Source organism: Helianthus annuus, chromosome 7 (genome assembly GCF_002127325.2).
Source record: "Helianthus annuus cultivar XRQ/B chromosome 7, HanXRQr2.0-SUNRISE, whole genome shotgun sequence".
Classification (NCBI taxonomy): domain Eukaryota; kingdom Viridiplantae; phylum Streptophyta; class Magnoliopsida; order Asterales; family Asteraceae; genus Helianthus; species Helianthus annuus.
This window is the reverse complement of record NC_035439.2, coordinates 28,619,586-28,633,921: the sequence shown is the minus strand read 5'-3', so window position 1 is coordinate 28,633,921 and position 14,336 is coordinate 28,619,586. Positions and strand designations below refer to the sequence as shown.

At 39.3% G+C, this 14,336-nt stretch overlaps 1 long non-coding RNA gene across 1 annotated transcript; it reads left to right on the top strand.

Moving 5' to 3' along the window:
• The first annotated feature begins 12,766 nt into the window (after positions 1-12,766).
• LOC118480355 lies at positions 12,767-13,521 on the top strand. Its single transcript, XR_004862071.1, has 3 exons — positions 12,767-12,821; positions 13,047-13,096; positions 13,462-13,521. It is a non-coding gene; the product is annotated as an uncharacterized LOC118480355 (long non-coding RNA).
• Positions 13,522-14,336: the final 815 nt, after the last annotated feature.

Genomic DNA, 14,336 nt, shown 5'->3' with positions numbered 1-14,336 from the left:
ATTCTTCATGTTTTCAAGAACAGTTTTTTCATGTTCCAAAACTTTTATCTGTTCTTGAAATTTCGTTTCATTTGCTTTCAAGTTTTTGTTCTCAAGCTTTATCCAGAAATCTTCATTTTCTAAGGATTTCTTTTTGCTTTCAACATCTTTTTCCTTTTCTTTCAAAATCTTGTTTTCTGATGTCAAACTGTTCAAATGACCCAACAGTTTGTCATTTTCAGTTTTCAACTTCTCATAATTTTCCTGCAAAACCAGAATCTGTTTTTCATCAGTTTGTTTCTCATTGTTCAACTTCTTGACTTCAGATGTCAAACTTTCCGCATCTTTCAAGAGTTTGTCATTCTTAGTCTTGAAGTTGTCACATTTTAAGCAACCTGTTTCATTCTTCACAGATTCTTCAGCCTTTAAAGCTCCTTCTTCCGATGAATGATCAAAGATAGGTGCGTTTTCTGCAATCTCTTTCTTTAACTCTGATTCAGGATTCACAAATACAGGTTTTTCAGATTCTACTTTCTCAATCTTAACCGATGGAACTTGTTCAATCTTCTCAGCTCTGATCTTTTCTTTAACAATGACTGCCTTTTGAATCTTTCTTTTTGCATCTTGTTTTTCTTTCAATTTTTCAATTTTATCAGCATAAAATAACTTTCCACTACGTTGATCAGATGGAAGTTGTTGTTTAAGATATTCAAACTTCCGGATTTTCTCTTCATAATTGTCACTTTCTTCATCAGACGAATGATAAAAAATCGGAACTTTTTCAACAACTTCTTTTGCTGAGACTATTTCTTCTTCTTGCTTTATCGGAAAATACTGTTGAGATTCATGATACACATATGCCAACAATTCCTCAAACTCCATTTGAACTTTTTAATAGTCTTTGATATCTCACAATGATTGGACCAATATATTGACTTTAACTGTTGGTTGATGAACCACTGTTTGCAAGTAAAATATTCACATGTGCTTGACAACCGATTGGACCAACACTTATAGGCAATTAATTTGACTGACAACCTTGAATCACTTTCAAACAGACATCATCTTATTTCCAACTATACTCTCAAATGGCAGCAAGTTTCAAACGATATGACACCTTTTCAAACGATATGTCATCTTTCAAGCGGAAGTCATGTTTCAAATGATGACTTCAAACGGAAGTGATGTTTCAAACGGTGGGATCCTGTTTCAAACGATAGGTTGCAGTTTCAAACGATACTTCAAACGATTGTCCAAGTTTCAAACGATAGGAACTGTTTTCAAACGGAAGGTCTCATGATGTCAGCATATTGTCGAACATTTTCAAACGGACAGCCAGTTTTTATCAGTTTTAGTAAGAATCTCAGTCTGAAACTTTTAAGGCTTTGTCAGTTATCAATTCCGAACACAGTGCGAAGTTTTGAGCTGATTTTAACCGAAAAAATATCGGCTTTGAACAGAAGGTGTAGAAAAACAGAAATTGCTAGTGAAAACCAGCTAAACGGTAAGAACTCTTCCTCCTGAGCTCTGATACCACTTGTAGGATCGAGAAACGACCTGTTGAGTCAATCAGAAGAATGCACAGACCGAATCAGAGGCGGAATACATTGATTTGGTCTTCGCTTAGCTTGGATTCACTATTAAATGTGTTGTTTATTGATCTTTAACAGATATACAGTACAAAGACACTTCGACGGAGCTTCGCCGTCGGAAACTAGAATGATTACAACTGAATCCGTTTGAAGGGTATTTATAGGCCTAGCCCCTTCTATTTGAACATGTTTCAAACGGACACTACAATTCAAACGATGGCTTCAAACGGTCAGCCTATTTCAAACGGACACTATTACAAATTGTCACATTCAAACGATGACTTCTTCTTGGACCACTAAAGATTTTGTCTTATATGTGATGACACAAGGATGATGTCATCAATATGATGTCACATGATGATGTCATATTGATGATGTCACACACGTTCAGATCCGCATCGTAACTGAGACTCGACATAAGACGAAGACGACATATGACTGCACCAACAGAGTCCCTGTGTGGACATTTATTATGTTTAGTTCCTGCGTGGACAATTGCCTTTCAGTCCCTGCGTGGACTTATCTTTTTGTCCCTGTGCGGACATCTATCCTTGTATTTGGTCCCTGCGTGGACTTGTATTCTGTAAACCTCTGCGTAGGTATTTGTCTATTGAAAGTCCCGTTTAGGGCAGTGTGTAATCGTTATTATGATTAATGGAATGTTAAGTTTATAAATTTCATTTTGTCATTTTAATATATTATTATATGAAACAAATTAAAAATCATTCCTTTTAAATTAATCTGCCTATCAGTTATTTAATAAAGAATCTTAATGGTGAAACCTAGCCCTGTGTCATTATAAGGCCTGGCCAAGATGGTAAGACCTGATTAAAAGATTCAGTTTCCTGTTAACCTCTGTAAACATGCTAACATCTTTGGCAAATGTGATTCGTTAAGATCACACACGTCATTCTTATAAGAATCTTTCAAAGGATTCCAAGACCTAAATAAATGATTTAAGAGTCATGGGTTTAAATCATCAATTAAGATGATCACTTATCAGACATCCATTAGTGATGTAGTGCCTACGGGCCATACTTATTATCATATAAGACAAAAGACAGTTGTAGTCTATGACTCCCTGTCAGAAAAGGAAAAAGAACTATGGTTCAAACCTTCATGCCTTGATTCTCTGAAATCCTGGCTAATAATATATAAAACGTCAGTGTGACTAGGCTTTTGTGCCACTAACAATATTGTTATAATTAGGATAAGTTATATTCAAATCCTAAATGAAAGTGAGTAACAAATTAACCAAATATGGTCTATGTTTACCATGGTTAATGAATTGCCATAAAAAGACAGTTCTATAATAAACTCCTAAATAAAAATTTTGTCATTATCCTCTGTAGTAGATCAAGATCTCAAATGGCTGACCCGAATGGAGCTAATAGTCATTCAAAGGAGGATGGCAATGATAACGCCCAAATTCATATAACGGGAGCTGAATTAAAAGCTTTGGTAGACAACGCTGTTAAAACTGCCTTAGATCGGCAATATGAAGAATATAGCGAGTCTCGAAGCAGGACCCGGTCTGCACCACACTCTAAACCAAGAACCCATTCTGAGCATCACAGCAAACCACCCTCGACCCAGTCTAAACCTAAGAAGGATGACGATCGACACTCATCGAATGAGAATAGTGTCCGTCCTAAGAAGAAAATGGTCGATGATGCACCTCGCGCCAGGGGTTGCACGTATAAGTATTTCGTTTCTTGCAAACCCCGAGATTTCACTGGGGAAAAGGGCGCTATGGATTGCATGACCTGGCTAGACGAAATGGACACCATGGTGGACATTAGTGGTTGTGCTGAGAGGGATGTGGTGAAGTTTGTATCCCAGTCATTCAAGGGTGAAGCCCTAGCATGGTGGAGATCATTGGTTCAAGCCTCAGGGAAGGCTGTGTTGTATAGCATGTCATGGGAGGAATTTATTTCTCTCATCAAAGAAAACTACTGCCCTCAGCACGAGGTTGAGAAGATAGAATCTGATTTCTTATCGCTGGTCATGAAGAACCTGGATTGCCAGGCTTATCTCACGAATTTCAACACTCTGTCGAGATTGGTTTCGTACCTTGTAACACCGGAACCCAAACGGATCGCGCGCTTCATTGGGGGTTTGGCCCCAGAGATAAAAGCTAGCGTGAAGGCTTCTAGGCCTGCTACTTTTAGATCTGTGGCAGATATATCTCTGTCTCTCACACTGGATGCAATAAGACAGAGATCTCTGAGAAATGCTGATAATGAGAAGAGGAAACGTGAAGATGATGATTCACGTAGGTCTAACAAGAAGCACCGGGGGAATCGTGACCACAAGAAGGGGTCAGAGAACAAGAATAATGACCGACAGTCGGGCGATAGGCCCAAGTGCAATGTGTGCAAGAAGCACCACTTCGAAAAGTGCAGATTTGAGCAAAAATCCCAGCCAAAAGCATGTGGGATATGCAAGTCCTCTGAGCATAGGACTCTTGAGTGCAAGAAACTCAAAGATGCAACTTGTTATAGTTGCAACGAAAAAGGGCACATCAAGACCAACTGCCCGAAGATAGTGAAGAAGGCTGAAGAAGGGAAAAAGACCAATGCGAGGGTCTTTCAGATGAATGTTCAAGAGGCTATCCAGAACGACAACGTCATAACCGGTACGTTTCTTATCAATGATGTATTCGCAAGAGTATTGTTTGATTCTGGAGCAGATAAATCCTTTGTGCATGATAAGTTTTGTGAGTTGTTAAAATTGCCTGTTAAAACCTTGAATGTGAAATACGAAGTAGAACTAGCTGATGGGACTATGGGAACAGTCTCAACTGTTTTAGATGGATGTGTTATATCCATTAGGAATCACTCATTTCCTTTATCCATGTTACCCTTTAAACTAGCTGGTTTCGACGTAGTATTGGGTATGGATTGGTTATCGCACAACCAAGCCCAAATTGTGTGCAACAAGAAGCAAGTGGTAATCAAGACTCCGTCTGGAGAACCACTTACCATTCAGGGAGATACTCGACATGGATTGCCTGCACAAGTATCTATGCTAAAGGCATCCAGATGTTTGAAGAAAGGATGTGTCATTTATATGGCACAGGTGACTATTGGTGAGGAGAAACCCAAGATTGAAGACATCCCAGTCATCTCTGACTATCCTGAAGTTTTCCCAGAAGAACTGCCTGGTTTGCCACCAGACAGGCAAGTGGAATTCAGTATCGACATCATTCCAGGAGCCACACCTTATGCGAGAGCACCTTATAGATTGGCACCCACGGAAATGAAAGAATTGAGGACGCAGCTAGATGATCTGCTAGCCAAAGGTTTTGTTAGACCAAGTTCATCTCCTTGGGGAGCACCAATCCTGTTCGTCAAGAAGAAAGATGGTTCGATGCGTTTATGCATCGATTACCGTGAGCTGAATAAAGTTACAATCAAGAATAGGTATCCTTTGCCCAGGATCGACGATCTGTTCGATCAGTTGCAAGGAGCGAGCTATTTTTCCAAGATTGATCTCAGGTCAGGCTACCATCAGTTGAAGGTCAAGGACACAGATGTGCACAAGACTGCTTTCAGGACTCGTTATGGTCATTTCGAGTTCCTAGTGATGCCTTTTGGACTCACTAATGCACCTGCCGCATTCATGGATCTCATGAATCACGTTTGCAAGCCTTATTTGGATAAATTTGTCATTGTCTTCATCGATGACATCCTCATTTACTCAAAAAGTCAAGCTGACCACGAGAAGCATCTTCGATGCATTCTTAGGTTGCTTCATCAAGAAAAGCTTTATGCCAAATTCTCTAAATGTGAATTTTGGCTACGAGAAGTTCAATTCCTTGGACACGTAGTCAGTGAGCGTGGCATCCAAGTGGATCCCGCCAAGGTTGAAGCCGTCATGAATTGGCAGGAACTGAAGACGCCTACAGAGATTCGCAGTTTCTTGGGGCTAGCAGGATACCACAGACACTTCATCGAAAATTTCTCGAGAATTGCTGCACCCCTAACTTCTTTAACTAGAAAGAATATAAAGTTTAATTGGGGCCCTAAGCAGCAAGAAGCTTTTGATATCCTCAAGCAGAAGCTAAGCAATGCTCCAGTGTTGACATTGCCGGACGGAATGGAAGAATTTGTCGTATATTGTAATGCATCGCACACCGGTATGGGTTGTGTGCTTATGCAGAGGGGCAAGGTGATTGCCTATGCGTCACGACAATTAAAAGTACATGAAAAGAATTACACCACCCATGACTTGGAGTTGGGTGCCGTTGTATTTGCACTAAAGCTTTGGAGACATTACTTGTATGGCATTAAATTTGTGATCTATTCTGATCACAAAAGCCTTCAGCATCTGTTCAATCAGAAAGATTTAAATATGAGGCAGCGACGTTGGATGGAAACTCTAAACGATTATGACTGTGAAATAAGATACCATCCAGGCAAGGCCAACGTAGTCGCAGATGCCTTAAGCAGAAAAGAGAGAGTGAAACCGATAAGAATCAATGCCAAGAGCATTGAAATCAAGAACAGTTTGAACGAGAGATTGTTAGCTGCACAGAAGGAAGCTGTGTTAGAAGCTAACTATCCTAACGAAAAGCTAGGAGTAACTGAAGAGCAGTTATCCTATGGCAAAGACGGAATTCTGAGATTGAATGGAAGGATATGGGTTCCTGTTTATGGAGGTCTTCGTGACGTTATCCTTCAGGAAGCCCACAGTTCCCGATATTCCGTTCATCCTGGAGCTGATAAAATGTACCAGGACTTGAAGGCAAACTTTTGGTGGATAGGCTTGAAGAAGTCTATAGCCACCTATGTGGCAAAGTGTTTGACTTGTGCGCAAGTAAAAGCAGAACATCAAAAGCCGTCAGGCTTGCTACAACAGCCTGAACTTCCCGAATGGAAGTGGGAAATGGTGACAATGGATTTCATCACCAAGTTACCAAAGACAAAGAAGGGAAACGATACAATATGGGTAATAGTTGATAGACTGACTAAGTCAGCACATTTCCTACCCATAAAGGAGACTCATAGCTCCGATATGTTAGCCCAGTTGTTTGTAGATAAGATTGTAGCCCTTCATGGCGTGCCTGTGTCTATCATCTCTGATAGAGATACCAGGTACACGTCACACTTTTGGAAAAGTTTCCAACAATCTTTGGGCACACGTTTGAACTTCAGTACGGCTTACCACCCTCAGACAGATGGACAGAGTGAGCGTACAATCCAAACGTTGGAAGACATGCTTCGTGCATGTGCGATCGACTTAGGTGGTAGTTGGGATAACCACCTACCCTTGGTCGAGTTCTCCTATAACAATAGCTACCATACGAGCATTAAGGTTGCACCTTTTGAAGCCCTATATGGTAGAAAGTGTAGAACGCCCGTTTGTTGGGCAGAAGTTGGAGATGTCCAGATGTCAGGACCTGATATAATATTTGAAACAACGGACAAGATTACCCAAATTCGCGATCGATTGAAAGCTGCCCGAGACAGGCAGAAGAGCTACGCAGATTTGAAGCGTAAGCCTTTCAATTTTGAAGTAGGCGACAAGGTATTGCTTAAGGTATCACCCTGGAAGGGGGTGATGCGATTCGGTAAGAAAGGCAAGTTAAGCCCGAGATATATTGGACCTTTCGAGGTAATCGAACGTGTCAGATCGGTTGCCTACAAATTAAACTTACCGGAAGAGCTCAGTGGTATCCACAATGTGTTCCACATCTGTAACCTGAAGAAATGTTTCGCTGACGAATCACCGGTTATACCGCATACAGATGTACACATCGATGAGAGCTTAAAATTTGTCGAAAAACCTGTGTCGATCGAGGATCGACAGGTTAAGAAGCTTCGCAGGAAGTATATACCGATTGTGAAGGTAAAATGGGATGCCCGTAGAGGTCCCGAGTACACGTGGGAGGTAGAGTCCACGATGATAGAAAAGTACCCTCATTTATTTCAATAAATCTCGAGGTCGAGATTTCTTTTAAGGGGGTGAGGATGTAACACCTCGAAATTTTGCGTCCAATAATGTATTGACACGTGTCTTAGGTTTACACGTGGTATTAAATACTAAATAAAGGACTAAAGTTGACAAACATTGAAAGTATGTAAATTCGAGGGTTTAAAAATGTCAACAAGGGATAAATATACTGTACAATAACCCTAAATGATGCTCGTACCTTCAAACGAATGAATCATGTATCGTACGGAACGAAATATGGAAGAAAGTGAGAGATTACAAACTACAGGGGTTAAATGTGTCAACATGTTTAAGTTATACCTCTGAGTGACCCTTTGACAAACCCGAGACTTTGTAGCATTAAATTACGCTCACTAGAATGTACGATATAAATTTCGCGAAGTTCCGTTTTAAAACGAGAAAGTTATGATCAAAATCGTATGTGAAGGATTAAAAGCGTCAAACTTTGAAAGTTATGACTTTTCGGGAAATAATAAATTAACCAAGGGTTAATAAATTGGGTAGAAGTTTCGAGGCCCTTATTCGTAAATAAACGAGGCCCAAAATGCAAAGTTACCCCTTCGAAACCGAAAGGCCAGTGCAATAATTGCAAAAGATTTGAAAATCTTGAAAAACAGGTCTCAGGCGGGCCGCGTTAAAGAACCAAGAGATCTTACACGGGCCGCGCTGACAGTTGAGATATGGGCTCTGACATTGAGATTCAGGCGACCCGCGTAAAGGTTACCTGATCTCTAACGCGGGCCGCGTCAGCCCCCCAGATGCAGAAAATTCGGACAGAAGCACTGTTGAGTGTTTTAACCGACTTTATGTGCAATAATGAGAGCATGGGCGCCCCCTAAACGTCCCCTAGCACTCAGGGACACATGTTGATGATCTAAGAACACTTGTAGCACTTGTTGTCAATGATCTAAGGGCTTATGATTGCTATAAAAGGCCACATTGTTGCAACAAGTTCTTCACACCTCCAATCTGCCTTCTTGATCACTTCTGGAGCTCAAGTGCCTTCTTTGCTCATCCCTGGTCGTGCATAGGACTCTTGTAAGTGTGCTCCACCCTTTGTGGTTTAGTTTTTGCTTAGTTATAGCTTAAAAGTCAATCCGTCGTAATTAGCGATTGACTTAACGATAAATCACAAATGGTCCAGTGATTTGTCGAATCAAAGGTAGTTATATGTTGGTAATCATATGGGCATTAGACCCCTAAAAGGACACCCTCTGGTTCCCACTCTAACTAATCCAAATGTCGAGTCAAACTTGCTTAGAAAAAGTCAACAGAATGCTAATTTGCGATTTTATGCATAATCAGTAATGTAGATGGCGTGTAACCTCTTTTAACACTCATGTAACATGATAATAAGTATATTAACTAGTCTAAGCTTGTTTGATCCGACCAATTACTGTTTTGACCCGGTTCGGAACCGAAAGTCGCAAAACTTTGACTTTTGCTTTGACTTCAGTTCTGACCCGTTATGGTATGTTTTATATATGCCTTAGGACTCTCTTAGGACCAGGTTACATGATGGTGTAACCCTCTGTGACCGGTTCGTTGTTTGTCCTAGTCTTTCACACATTTTCGTTAAAAGCTCAAAAGTTGACCATCACGCCCTTTTTACTTTAAAACGATGATTTTGGACATGTGAAAGGACAATAACCTTAGTTACTGATTTCTAAGCATGTCCCTAAAATTTCATGTCAATCCGAGGTCTAGAATAGGAGTTATTCTAAATAGCGCAATTACGGAAACTTTAGTAATTAAACGGCGCAATTAGCATAAAGCCTATCTAAACCCAAATTTCGACACCAAACCTTTTACACACTGATGTAAAATAATATTTTGAGATTTTTAAAGATTTTTAATAATTTTAACCTGCTCATAACCTGTGTAGGACTCTTACGGTTACCCGTTACGCCTTTTGCACGCACGGTTCGTTTTATGTAACTAGTTTACATAAACTAGCCGAAACGGGTCAAACGTTATTGTTTTACTTCAGATCCAGAGTGTGGTTATATTACCCATATAAAACAAGTCTTCAAACTTGTTGGGTCCAAACCACATTCCATTCCCGGTTTTCGCCCTTCACGCGATTAAACCGTATTTATCCTTCGAAACTGACCAGTCTAAGCTAAGGCTAAATTAAAGACCCGTTAGGATTCTAATAGGTTGTTATAAACCTTCGTTCCAGAATAGGAGACCAGTAAAAGATACTTGCATTTGTTTAATTGAGGATTATTACTTGCTCAGGTAAATACTTTTAACTTATTTTCCGTTATACGGGTTTGGGTTACGGTATATAAAGATACCGCTTGGTCGGGCGATTGACCCAACTCATTAGTAGTTGGTTATTATCAATGTGACCCGTTTAAAAATTTGTTTTGTTGGCTTTACGCCTTTGGGAGCTTAATGACCATGTCCCAAATATCCTTGGCATCATTTTATGAAATGGCCACGACCTCGACATGCGGGTGTAGGCGTACACCCGACAATGTGTCTATATTATTAAAGGTATAACCGTTGGTTTTCCTGCCACGGCTTTATGCTATGTGGCGTGTCTATTAACCTTAAACCCGGCACGACCCGGGCGACCGAACGCATAGTGAACATGTAATTCTTTTACAAGATTTAATTTATAAATTATCCCAAGTTATAAAGAGTTTGTGCCTTGTGCATTCAAATCAATTTTATTAAACCTTTTTTTCAAAAGTGTCGGTTGAATGTATTTACCAGTGTAAACTGACGTATTTTCCCCAAAAGATTAAATGCAGGTTCTACACGAAATAGGCTGGTCACTCCTTAGCATCGTTAGAGTCTCGCAAGCTTTGGATGCCATTTTCTGTTGAACAATATTTCTATCTTTATTTTGATCCCCTGTGGATTTATTTCGACTATTCGTGATACTTGGTTATTACATTCGATGGTTGAAATATAATCTATCTTTATGCTTCCGTTGTGCATTTAAATATTGTGTGGTTTGACTATATTGTTGCCAACTACGTCACGGTAATCCCCCACCGGGCCCACCGGTGAAACACGTGGAAATCGGGGTGTGACATTTGTTGTGGTAGGATTAGTTGCTCATATTGGCATTATCTTCTACAGCAGTTGTCGTGTAGGTAATCATTTATGTCTCATATTGTTTAGGGTTTTGTATTTTATGTATATCTTTTGATTTGTGTGTTTGATTTTGGGTGTGGTTGAGTGTTTGTTATGGTTTAGGGTGATGAAGACATTCAGCCATTTAATACCCTTATTGCTGCAGAAAGAGATAGATAGATTTGTGTATCTTATTGATTGTTTTTAATATTGTAGCGATGGTTGGCAGGTGACATGGAATTTTATGAAACCTGAAAAACAAATGTATACGGATAATCCTGATGTCAACACTGTAAGTCTCTCTGCACACTCAATATGCAACTTTTTATGGATTATTATTAATCTTTTGGATGATTACTAAATTATTTTACTTTCATGTTTTTAGGGATTGCATCTCAAGCCAACAGTTAATGGATTTTATCCATGAGCAATTGATATCGGTAAGTTTGAGATAACTCATGTTGTCCTTTAAATTACATCAGGTTAAAGTTGACGTTGTTTGAAATGTTTTTGCTAATAAGTTGAAGTCACTTGAAGAGGTGACGTTGTTTGAAATGTTGTTGCTAATAAGCTATTCCTATCAAATATGGTTGATTTTTACTATACAAAAAATTGTGCATTTCAACCGCAGCCCGTTTTCACTGCATAAAAAAAGTTACTTTTAACAACAGTTGAAAGTTTAAATCATTTACTAAATAATGCATCAGTTTTCGTTTTTCTTTATCTCAAATCAATTAAATTGATCAATTTTAGTTTATCAAATTTTATATAGTAACGATTTTAATTCAGGATTCTATTAAGGGAGATTAGAGGATGACCTCGATTTGCCTACGTGTCACGTTCTTAGCTATTAACGGAGATTAGAGGATGACCTCTGTTGAAGAAGCAGCCAGTGAGAGTGTTTTGGTTGAAAACTTGGAGGGGTCGGTGACGTTGTCGAGGTTGTCAGGAAATGCAAAGTGATAGCATTTCCTGACACCCCTCGATAATGTCACCGACCCCTCCTAAAAATTCCATCAAAACACTCTCACTGGTTGCTTCTACACCAGAGGGTTTCTTTTTACTACCTGAACCTGTATCATCTCAATTGTGGTGACTGACCCTGTATGTGTTGTTACATTAAGGTTCAATTAGGATTTTTATGATGGTGAAAATTGATCGGTTCAGTTTTGATAACCTTATATGCTTTTGTCATCTCAGGCTTTGATGCCGAGATCAGGCGTGTTGTTGCAACATGCCCTAATCGTTGCCGGCTGCCGTTCGCGGCTGTTATAGGTAGCGTTGGGTGTAATTGATGTTTGGTTAATGATAATTAGATCGATGTCACCAAAGGCATATTCAGTCAATGATGTTGATGAGATGCTTCTCACCTGAGACTAAAACTATGATGAAGCAAACGCCTGCCCGAATATAAGTGAGGTCTGACATTTTCAAATCATTTGTATTACTTTATCAAATCATTTAGTGTTGACTATGTTGATGAATAAAAATGAATTCAAAGTGCACTTTTCTTGTGCTTTCAACATGAGGCTATGATGATTTTGCAAACTTTGTGAAAATTGAATGAAGATAGCATTATGGTATGGCAAGGTTGTAGGATGGCAGTTGTTCATGCAACCTCTCTTATAGCTATGGTGTTGTCATTTTTATGCACAATCTGAGCCTGACAGTTTGACAATATAAATGTTTTGCAACTTGTAAGGACCTTCAAAAATGTCCCTAACCAACCTATAGATGTAAACCCAGACCCCTAAAACCCTATTGTACATGAAAAACCAAAAAAAAACAAGAAAATTGGGTTTTAAGCGGGCCGCGTAAGGGATAGCTTAACCTTACGCGGGCCGCTACAACTTAATGATCAACTGGATAAGTTTTAGGGTTCTAGGGTGGGCCGCGTAAAACTTAAAGGATGCTTACGCGGGCCGCGTCAACTTGAAATTCAACCGGATAAGTATCCGGGCCATGTATAACCCATTTGTCCAACCTAAGCCCATGACCCATCAACCCTACGCCTAGACTAGGCGGCCTCACGGGCCGCGTAAGGTATATGTGTGGGTTTACGCGGGCCGCGTAAAACCCAGATTCAGGCTATAAATATCCTAGCTCAGGGGCTTTCATTCTGTGTCGACGAAACTTTCCAAAAACGAAGATATACTGTCCAAAATTATAATTTCATATAGTGAGGTGCTGCTACGATACCGGGTATTAACTCGATCGCTATTACGATTCAACGTCCGATCGATTGAAACTATCCAACGAATGTTTAAGTGCTGCTCAAATTGGGTTTATACTTTGTCATTCGTCGTTAATTCGATGGATGTTTAAGTATCGCACTTTGTCATTTGTTGTGAGGGTTTAATCTCGTGAATTGTCGTAAATGTTGTATTAGTTACTAACCCAGTTCGTGTGCATTGTTATTTAAATTAGGTTAAACAGGCTAATCAGTAGATTAAACTCCGCCCGTATAAATGTGCAAGGTGAGTCATTCTCTTTTTACCAAATTGTTTCCAAAACTCTATTTATTTCAAAGTTATAATTACAGGGATTAAGTCTTTGTAATCACCAAGTTACAGCCGGTATGTGGGGTTTTGTATACATTACTTGAAAACCGTCACCATTGGACGGGTTAGCCAAGGGGTGATATAACCATAGTCATAGACACCATTGGACTCTGAGGTTACCAATAGGTGGTCGAGTGACAAATACCGTGGGTATATGGTTGATAAACAGAAACATTGTAATCACTCTTAATACTGTAAATTATAACAAAATGTCGTTTTAACAAAAAGAATGATTCACTCAGTATTTCCCGCTGACAAAACCATTTTCAAACATGTTTCAGGTGATCTGTTGTGATCCAAGAAAAGTGCCGTGAAGCACTACAAGCTTAAGGAGGTGGCTCAATATAAATAAATAAAGAAACATGTTTTGTGAAATAAAGATTTCCCAGTGAAATCACTTTACTGTAAATTACAGGGTTTTATCCCTAAATTATGTAATAAAGAAAACGGGCATTTTAATATTAAAAGATCCTGTATTAAAGACTTTCGTTGTCGCCTAAATTAAATACCACGGGGTTCCTGTCCCGCGGCTCTTGACCGGGTTAAACCGGGGCTAGGGCCGTGACAGGAAAAGGTGGTATCAGAGCCACTGATTTAAGCTAATTAAGTATTCAGCAAAATACTTAATTTTACTGATTGCCATTCTGTGATTATGTGTTTTATTAACTGACTATTTGTTAGTTACAGTATGGGTAAATAAAGACTTTCGGCTATCTATCATAAATTAGATACTTCACCTAAAGAAATAGGAACTTCCTCAAAATACCCAGCAGATATGGATGAAGGAATATTTGTCCGTAAAGCCCAGTTTGAAAAGCCACTTTCTCCCAATAAAAGAAGTTTGATTATTAGGAAAAGTCAGGAGAAAGGAAAGAAATCACAACCAAAGGAAGTAAAGTTTAATCCGGAAACCCAGGAAATAGGCAATAATCCACCTTGGGAAGACAAATTAGATGAAAAATGGGCAGATCTTTATATGTTAGCAACGGTAGCAGTAACTACCAACCTTTAAAACTATCAGGACCCTGAATCAGTATTAGCGCCTATATTACCTACAAGCCAGAAGCTCTAAAGAAACATTATCCCGTAAATAAATAAATCACGATAAACCCTAGTGTGTTTCAAATTTCAGTTGTCCTTTGTATTAAATTAATCA